Genomic DNA, 8705 nt, shown 5'->3' with positions numbered 1-8705 from the left:
CTTTACCTCCCCCCGCCCCTTCCAGGAGTCCTCCTGTGCCCCGTTTTGGTTCCTGGGGGGGGGGGGTTCATGGAGGCCTGCTAGGCACAAAAAAGTGTCTCAGGAGTGAAAGTTCTGGTTTTGGGGTACCTCTACCAGGTACCCTTGTAGTCATCATTCTTGGATAAGATATTGCTTAAAACTTGGATTGAGTATAGGGAAGAGCAATGAAGCCAAGGAGGAGATCAAAGGAGCTGCTCTTAGCCTTGAGGAAAGACATCAAAAATAAATGCAATGTTGGTCTATGGAAGCTGAAAATCAGGAGTCTGAGGGCACACTTTCCAAGAAAAACAATATCTTAGTTGTAGAAGATACAGTTCTCTTTGAATAACTGAAAGATGTTACACACAACTTTTAGATCTGTTTACTGTTATTTCATTGTCTATGATATGGTAAAATGAACTTGGACCAAGACCGTGTTCCTCCTGGTTTGTACTGGCATCCTGGGAGGTCACACGAGGCTGGCTCTTGGGGCTAGTGAACGCTTCACTGAGTGAGGGGTCCTTACCGGCCGCCTTGAAAGAGGCGGTTGTGAGGCCCTTACTCAAGAGGCCTTCTCTGGACCCAACTGAGCTAGCTAATTACCGTCCCGTCTCCAACCTTCCCTTTTTAGCGAAGGTTGTAGAGAGTGTGGTAGCGCAACAGTTCCCACGTCACCTGGAGGAAATCGATTATCTAGAGCCGCGCCAGTCCGGCTTCCGGCCCGGTCACAGCACAGAGACGGCCTTGGTCTCGTTGGTGGATGATCTTTGGAGGGCCAGGGATAGGGGTTCTTCCTCTATCCTGGTCCTATTAGATCTGTCAGTGGCTTTTGATACCATCGACCATGGTATCCTATTGCACCGGCTGGAGGGGCTGGGGGTAAGGGGCACCGTTTTGCGGTGGTTCTGCTCCTACCTCTCCGACCGGACGCAATGCTGTGTTGGCAGGGGAGCAGAGGTCGACCCTGAGGCCGCTCACCTGTGGGGTGCCGCAGGGGTCGGTCCTCTCGCCTCTCCTGTTCAACACATATATGAAGCCGCTGGGTGAGATCATTCGTGGTTTGGGGGTTGGATACCATCTGTACACTGACGATATGCAGCTGTACATCTCCACCCCGAACCACCCAAACGAGGCCGTCGAAATGATGTCCCGGTGCTTGGAAGCCGTACGGGTCTGGATGGGAGGCAACAGACTTAAGCTCAACCCCTCCAAGACGGAGTGGCTGTGGCTACCGCCCCCCCCCCCGGTTCAACCAGTGGACTCCATCGCTGGCCATTGGGGGCGAGCAACTGGCCCCTGTGGAGTGGGCACGCAATTTGGGCGTCCTCCTAGATGCCCGGCTGTCGATGGATGACCATGTGGCAGCCGTGGCGAGGGGGGCATTCCACCAGGTTTGCCTGGTGCGCCAATTGCGCCCCCTATTGGACCGGGACGCCCTTCGCACAGTCACTCATGCGCTGGTGACGTCCCGTCTGGACTACTGCAATGCTCTCTACATGGGGCTCCCCTTGAGATGCACCCGGAGACTACAGTTGGTCGAGAATGCGGCCGCGTGGGTGATTATGGGGAGTACTAGATACTCCCATATAACACCTCTCCTGCGTGAGCTGCACTGGCTCCCTGTGGTCTACCGGGTGCATTTCAAGGTGTTGATTACCATCTTTAAAGCGCTCCATGGCACAGGACCTAGTTACTTGCGGGATCGCATCCTACCCCATACATCCCTGCGACCAATTCGCTCTCACAGAGAGGGACTCCTCCGGGTGCCGTCCACTAAGCAGTGCCAGCGGGCGGCGCCCAGGAGTAGGGCCTTCTCTGTGATGGGCCCAGCCCTCTGGAATGACCTCCCCCCCAACATTAGGACCACCACTGATCTCCGCTCCTTCCGCAAGAAACTCAAGACCCACCTGTTCCAAATAGCCGGCCTGGCCCAATTATAGCTTTATCCTCTAATCCTCCTGGCAATTTTAAATTTTAGGGTAGTTTTTTAATGTTATTTTAATTCTATTATTATTGTGTTGTTTTTATGAAATGTAATATTGGTGTTGTGAGTTTTTTTATGCCTCCTCCATGTAATATGTAATACGTTTTTGATTGGATGCCGCCCCAAGTCCCTTGGTCCATCTCTCCACCACTCAGACCACTTGGATATTTGATCACTCTCCCCCCCCTTTTTTTGACTGACCATTTATTATCTATAACACCTTTGACCCCATCGTGTTTTTAAGATTATCTATTCGAGGTTAGACCTGCTCTGCCTGCGGGAGTCCCCCCTCTCGCAGGCATGGCCCTTGACGCTTGTAAGGGCCCGCCTTGATGATGGGTTTATAGACCCCGAGAGGTGGAGGAAACGGAAGCTTGGGGTTTTTTTAACCAAATGTTTTCTATCCTTTTTAGGGGGTTCCAGGGAGGGCTTTAGGGTGGGGGGGGGTAATCTGCCCAGGAGGGGGACCAGTGTCAGGCGAACAGGTGAGTCTAGGAGGGAAGAGAGTGTGGTGGAGGGGGGGAGGGGAAAGGACATTCCAACAGAGGGTTGCCTTATTCCATCGGTCGTGGGAAGGAGGGGATGCGAGGACAGGAGAAGATCACAACGTCGGTTGGGAGACCATGGTTGTTGGTTACACCCGGTCGTTTGTACCAACCCCCGCAATCTAGGTGGTCAGGAACTACAGAGCCAGGGCCTGAGGCTGATGCTCTGCAATGCAAGGTCCGTGACCAACAAGGCCCCCCTCATCAATGAGTTGATCTCAGAGGGGGAGCTGGACCTTGCAGGGATAACGGAGACCTGGTTGGGCCACGAGGGTGGTTTACCCCTCGTGGAAATGTGCCCACCGGGTTTCCGGGCATTCCATCAGCCTCGGGCCCTGGGTAAGGGTGGTGGGGTGGCGGTAGTTATACGGGAATGTCTAGAGCCGAGGGAGTTCACTGTACCTCAGATACCCGGGTGTGAGTCCCTTGGTGTGAAATGGGGCCCAGGGAGGCAGTGGGGCTTGCTGATTGTATACTTGGCTCCTCGCTATGCATCAGCAGCCCTGCCCGAGCTCCTCGAGCTGATCTCAGAAATGGCAGTTGAGACCCCCAAGCTTGTGGTTATGGGGGATTTCAACTTGCCGTCGATGGGGGAAGCATCCGAGGTAGCTCGGGAGTTCATGGCTTCCATGACAGCCATGGACCTGACCCAATTAATTCAGGGCCCCACACACGAAGGTGGCCACACTCTGGATCTTGTTTTTGTATCTGAGCAGTGGACGAGTGATCTGGGAAGAGGGGATGTAATCATCACTCCCCTGTCATGGTCAGATCACTCATTTCTCCGGCTGGACTTCCCTGACGCTACCCCCACCGCGAGGAGGCGGAACCAAACTGCCCAAGTTGGTACCGCCCCAGGCGCCTGATGGAACCGGACAGGTTCCAGACGGAGCTTGGGCCATTCCCTGTAGCCCTGACCCGCTCTCGCTCCGAGGACCTAGTGGCCGCCTGGAATAGGGCGGCCGCTGGGGCCCTGGACCGAGTTGCGCCTTTGCGGCCTCTCCTGCAGCGACGACCCACCCGGGCTCCTTGGTTCACCGAGGACCTGAGGGTGATGAAGCGCCATAGGAGACGCCTAGAGGGCAGGTGGAGGTCCTCACGCTCCGAATCTGATCGAACACAGGTAAGAGCCTATTCACGGACCTACCTTGTGGCATTAGGAGTGGCCAAACGTAGACATTGTGCCACTCTTATTGCGTCCGCCGATAACCGCCCTGCCGCCCTGTTTCGGGTGACCCGCTCTCTCTTATCACAGAGGACGCTGGAAGCCCCTTTACAGGGCAGAGCAGAGGAGTTTGGGGAATATCTGCAGGACAAAATCGCTCAGATCCGGAGCGGATGGGCCCCCTTCAGTGGACCAGAGGAGCCGTCAACAGTGAGTCTTGTGAGACCATTCTGGGAGGAGTTTGATTCTGTTGCCCCCGAGGATTTGGACAGGCTGCGTGGACGGCTGCGACCGACCACATGTTTAATGGACCCGTGTCCCTCCTGGTTGGTACTGGCATCCTGGGAAGTGACACGAGGCTGGCTACTGGGCTTGGTGAACGCCTCTTTGGGGGAAGGGTCCCTACCTACCGCCTTGAAAGAGGCAGTGGTGAGGCCCTTACTCAAGAGGCCTTCCCTTGACCCGATGGAGCTAGCTAATTATCGTCCAGTCTCCAACCTTCCCTTTTTAGCGAAGGTTGGAGAGAATGTGGTGGCACAGCAGTTTCCACGACACCTTGAGGAATCCAAATATCTAGACCCACGCCAGTCCGGCTTCCGGCCCAGACACAGCACGGAGACGGCCTTGGTCGCATTGGTTGATGATCTCTGGAGGGCCAGAGATAGGGGTTGTTCCTCTATCCTGGTCCTATTAGATCTGTCAGCGGCTTTTGATACCATTGACCATGGTATCCTATTGCGCCGGCTGGGAGGGATGGGAGTTGGAGGCACCGTTTTGCTGTGGTTCGGCTCCTACCTCTCCGACCAGACGCAATGTGTGTTGGCAGGGGGGCAGAGGTCGAACCTGAGGTCACTCACTTGTGGGGTGCCGCAGGGGTCGGTCCTCTTGCCCCTTCTGTTCAACGCATATGTGAAGCCGCTTGGGGAGATCATCCGTGGTTTTGGGGTGGACTATCATCTGTACACTGATGATACTCAGCTGTACATTTCCACCCCAAACCACCCCAACGAGGCTGTCGAGGTGATGACCCGGTGTTTGGAAGCCGTTGGGGTCTGGATGGGGGACAACAGACTTAAACTCAACCCCTCCAAGACTGAGTGGCTGTGGCTACCTGCACCTCGGTTCAGCCAGTTGATTCCATCACTGGCCATAGGGGGCGAGCAATTGCCCCCTGTGAAAAGTGCGCGCAATTTGGGCGTCCTCCTAGATGCCCGGCTGTCAATGGATGACCATGTGGCAGCCGTGACAAGGGGGGCGTTCCACCAGGTCCACCTGGTGCGCCAATTGCGCCCCCTACTGGACCGGGATGCCCTACGCATGGTCACTCATGCACTGGTGACGTCTCGGCTGGACTACTGCAATGCCCTCTACATGGGGCTTCCCTTGGGACGCGCCCGAAGACTGCAGCTAGTCCAGAACGCAGCCACGCGGGCTATTATGGGGAGTACTAGGTACTAGGCTGCCTGTGATCTTTCGGGTGCGTTTCAAGATGTTAATTACCATCTTTAAAGCGCTCCATGGCACAGGACCTAGTTACTTGCGGGATCGCATCCTACCACATACTTCCCTGCGACCAATTCGCTCTCACAGGGAGGGACTCCTCCTGATGCCGTCCACTAAGCAATGCCAACGGGCGGCACCTAGGGGTAGAGCCTTCTCTGTGATGGGCCCAACCCTCTGGAATGACCTCCCCCCCGATATCAGAACCACCACCGACTTCCGCTCCTTCTGAGAAAAACTGAAGACTCACCTGTTGCGCTTAGCCGGCTTGGCCCATTCATAGTCCTATTTCACCTCCTGGCAGATATTTTTAATTGGGTATTTTTTAGGGGTTATTTTTAAACATTGTTTTTAACTACTTTACTTGGGTACAGTCTTTTATAGCCTCCTCTTTTAGGCACTTAGTATTTAACTATGTTTGTATTTTTATGTATTTATTTGTTTTATCTGACTGTACACCGCCCCGAGTCCCTTTTGGGAGATGGGACGGTATAAAAGTCCAAAATAAAGTAAAAGTAAAGTAAAGGGAGCGGCTTATAAATCTAATAAAATGAAATGAAAATGAAAAGAAATGCAATTCTGGCTGAATAACAAAAAAAACATTCTAAAAGAGGAGCATTTTTAAAGCTGAGGCAGTGAACGAGAGAAAATCAATCTCCAGTGATTGTCTTAACAGAGCATCCATTAGTCACAAAAGCCTTAACTTAGCTTCAGAGAAGAGGGGATAGTTTAAATTGTCCCAAGGTTTCCTTCCAAATTTATAAAGGTAAAAATCTATGATGCTAATCACAAACCCATACATAAAAGGATTTATTTAAAAATTCATGCATCCCTTTAAAATTAACAATATTTAATATAAAAAATAACTAGTGCTACCCCACCCCCCACCCAAACAATTAGATTAGTCAATCCTGTTGATCTTATTAACACAAAGAAGTTGAGATTTTTCCCTTCCTTCTCCTATAGATTCCTGCTCAGAGGGAGGTTAGTAGTATTTAATATGAAAATGTATCTATCGTGCTATAGGGTCTTCAGAAAATTATCCTTTGAGCAATTAGATTGGCCATATTTTTGGTTTTTTCTAGTATAAGCAGATTGAAATAGTTCTCCTTTGGATTCCTTCTCAAAAGGAACTAAGATTAATGTATCATTGTCAATACCCCATACCTGCCATGGCTGCAGCCTTAGAGCTCCCAAATTCCCTTCGCCTTCCTTCTTTCTTCTCCTCCTGGATCTGGAGGAATATGCAGCCTTCAAGACATGTGCCAAAGTTGGGATGATACTTTCAATATGGTCAACATTTAGAAAATGGACACTGTTCTTTTCTTCCTGGGATACCAATGATGCTTTCTGAGTGCATCTTTTCCGGCCTTTGACAGAAAAGTGCTTTGAAAAAGAACAGTGAAAAGACTGCTTTCTAAACTGGGGATCTACAGAGAAAAAGACTCTGATATTATGTAAAAACCAATTTTTCCTCTGAAAAGCAAAGCTCAAAAAAGTATGAACATATTTGAAAAGTCTGTGTGTCATTCTAGTTGAACCCTCAAAACTTGTTTTGATCCAGACTTTCCCTTCAGTTGGTCCTGGCAAACGCATAAATGTTAAATGGAAAGGAAGAATTCTGTCCAAAAGGGAATCATATTCTATGAAGTGAACAAAGACATTGACTTGTCTCCATTTAGAGAGGGCATTCCTGAGGGGTGCTGTGTATCCCGTTGTTGAAAATCGTTCTGTTATAACAACACAAATTCCATTGCTTAAAAGCATAGGAGTAAAAGTCTTCATGAAGTCTTCTCCATTTACTGTGTCTGAAGCAAAGAGACCAATCAAGGTCCATCTGAAATGGAGGAGCAACTGAATAATTCCTGGGTAATGGATTCCTTTTTTGGGGAGCATCCGGTGGAAAAAAGGGAATAGAGTTTTATCACTCAGAGCCTCTGGAGCTGTTACATAACCAATCTGAGAAAACAATGAAAATGCTGTCATATTTGGGGTCGATCATGTCAAAAATATTAGCTTTTAAGAAATCCAAGTATGTTCTCATGAACATATTAGAATAATTTATTGTTGATTATTCATTAGGCCCTATCCAGATACAGAATATGAAGCAGAAAACATTAGCAACACTGTATAAAAACATACAATAACAACACAAAAAATATAAGAATAAAGTGTGCAAATCATATTTTGTTAGCACCATTACAATTTACTACAATCAGACTCACATGTGTAGAATTCAACTGAAGTATTTTGTTCCAATAAAGGCCATTTTATATTAATTTTTGAATTCTGATCAGAGAACTCACATAGAATTATGTGAATTCAAGAGAATTCACTAAAGTCAGTTTGGTTATTTTATGAAAAACTTGAGGTACTGAACATATCCAACACACCTTCCTCTTCCTATTTTTCCTCAACAACAACCTTGTGAGGTGGGCTTGGCTGAGAGAATAACTGGCCCAAGGTTACCCAACCGGCTTTCATGGGTAAACTAGACTAGAACTCACAGGCTCCTGCTTTCTACCCTGATGTCTTACTCACTGGACCAAATTGGCTGTAGCCATGTCTTTTTAAATGCTTACAACATACAAGTATATCAATAATAAAGGAAAATAACTCAGAAGTAAGTCTATATTGATCTTGTTTCTTGGAGTCTTACATCAGTCTTGCACCCTTCCTTAAATGTTGGTAAGTCTTGATCCAACTTTTTATGCCTCCATTGAGCCTAAATCACACTCCTGCATAAGTGCTTGTAGAAAGCAGCTTTGATAAGGGCCAACAGTCTGGGATCCTTTTTAAGGGAAATCAATTTCCTCTAAATTATTTCTCTCTTCACTGGGTCAGATGCTGTACTGAGAGCTACAAAGGCTGAAAACCATTGTCTACTATGACTGACATGTTTTGTAATTAGAGAATTCAAGACACGCTCTGCCTAAAGCCTGCTTGTTCTTCTGTAAGAAATGCACTTTTCATCAACCCACTCTTAACTCTACTCTAGAGGAACCTTATATAATCTCAATACATAATCATACATATACTCACTGCAGCCAGGATTGCTTTTGCACAAAACTGGGGGGGAATCAATACACCCTCAGATGAAACTATAATCAGGAAAATACTCGAATGCGCAGAAATGGAAAAAATGACAATAGAACTAAGAGAAAGAGAAGAATCGGACTTCTATAAAGTATGGAATGAAGTGTATAAATGGCTAGAAATCAGAAGCCAAAACAGAAAGTAGGGAATATAAATATAGGGTGATACAAATAATGAATATTATTATAAGTGTTAATACTACGTTTGCTATACTATAGGACAAGGTTAATGCAACAGGAAGGCAATACAGAAGGGAGAACTATAAAAGCTAAGCAGGAAAGCTGATATAGAAAGCTGTAAAATTACTGTATATTGTTATGTATGTTCTGTGTTTTGTTTTTTGTTTCTTTTGTTGTGTCTTCTTTATTGTTTTTAAAGATTAAAACATTCAATA

The sequence above is a fragment of the Natrix helvetica genome, assembly GCF_964273705.1.
Source record: "Natrix helvetica genome assembly, chromosome: 1".
In the NCBI taxonomy this organism is placed as follows: domain Eukaryota; kingdom Metazoa; phylum Chordata; class Lepidosauria; order Squamata; family Natricidae; genus Natrix; species Natrix helvetica.
This window is presented reverse-complemented; position numbering follows the sequence as displayed.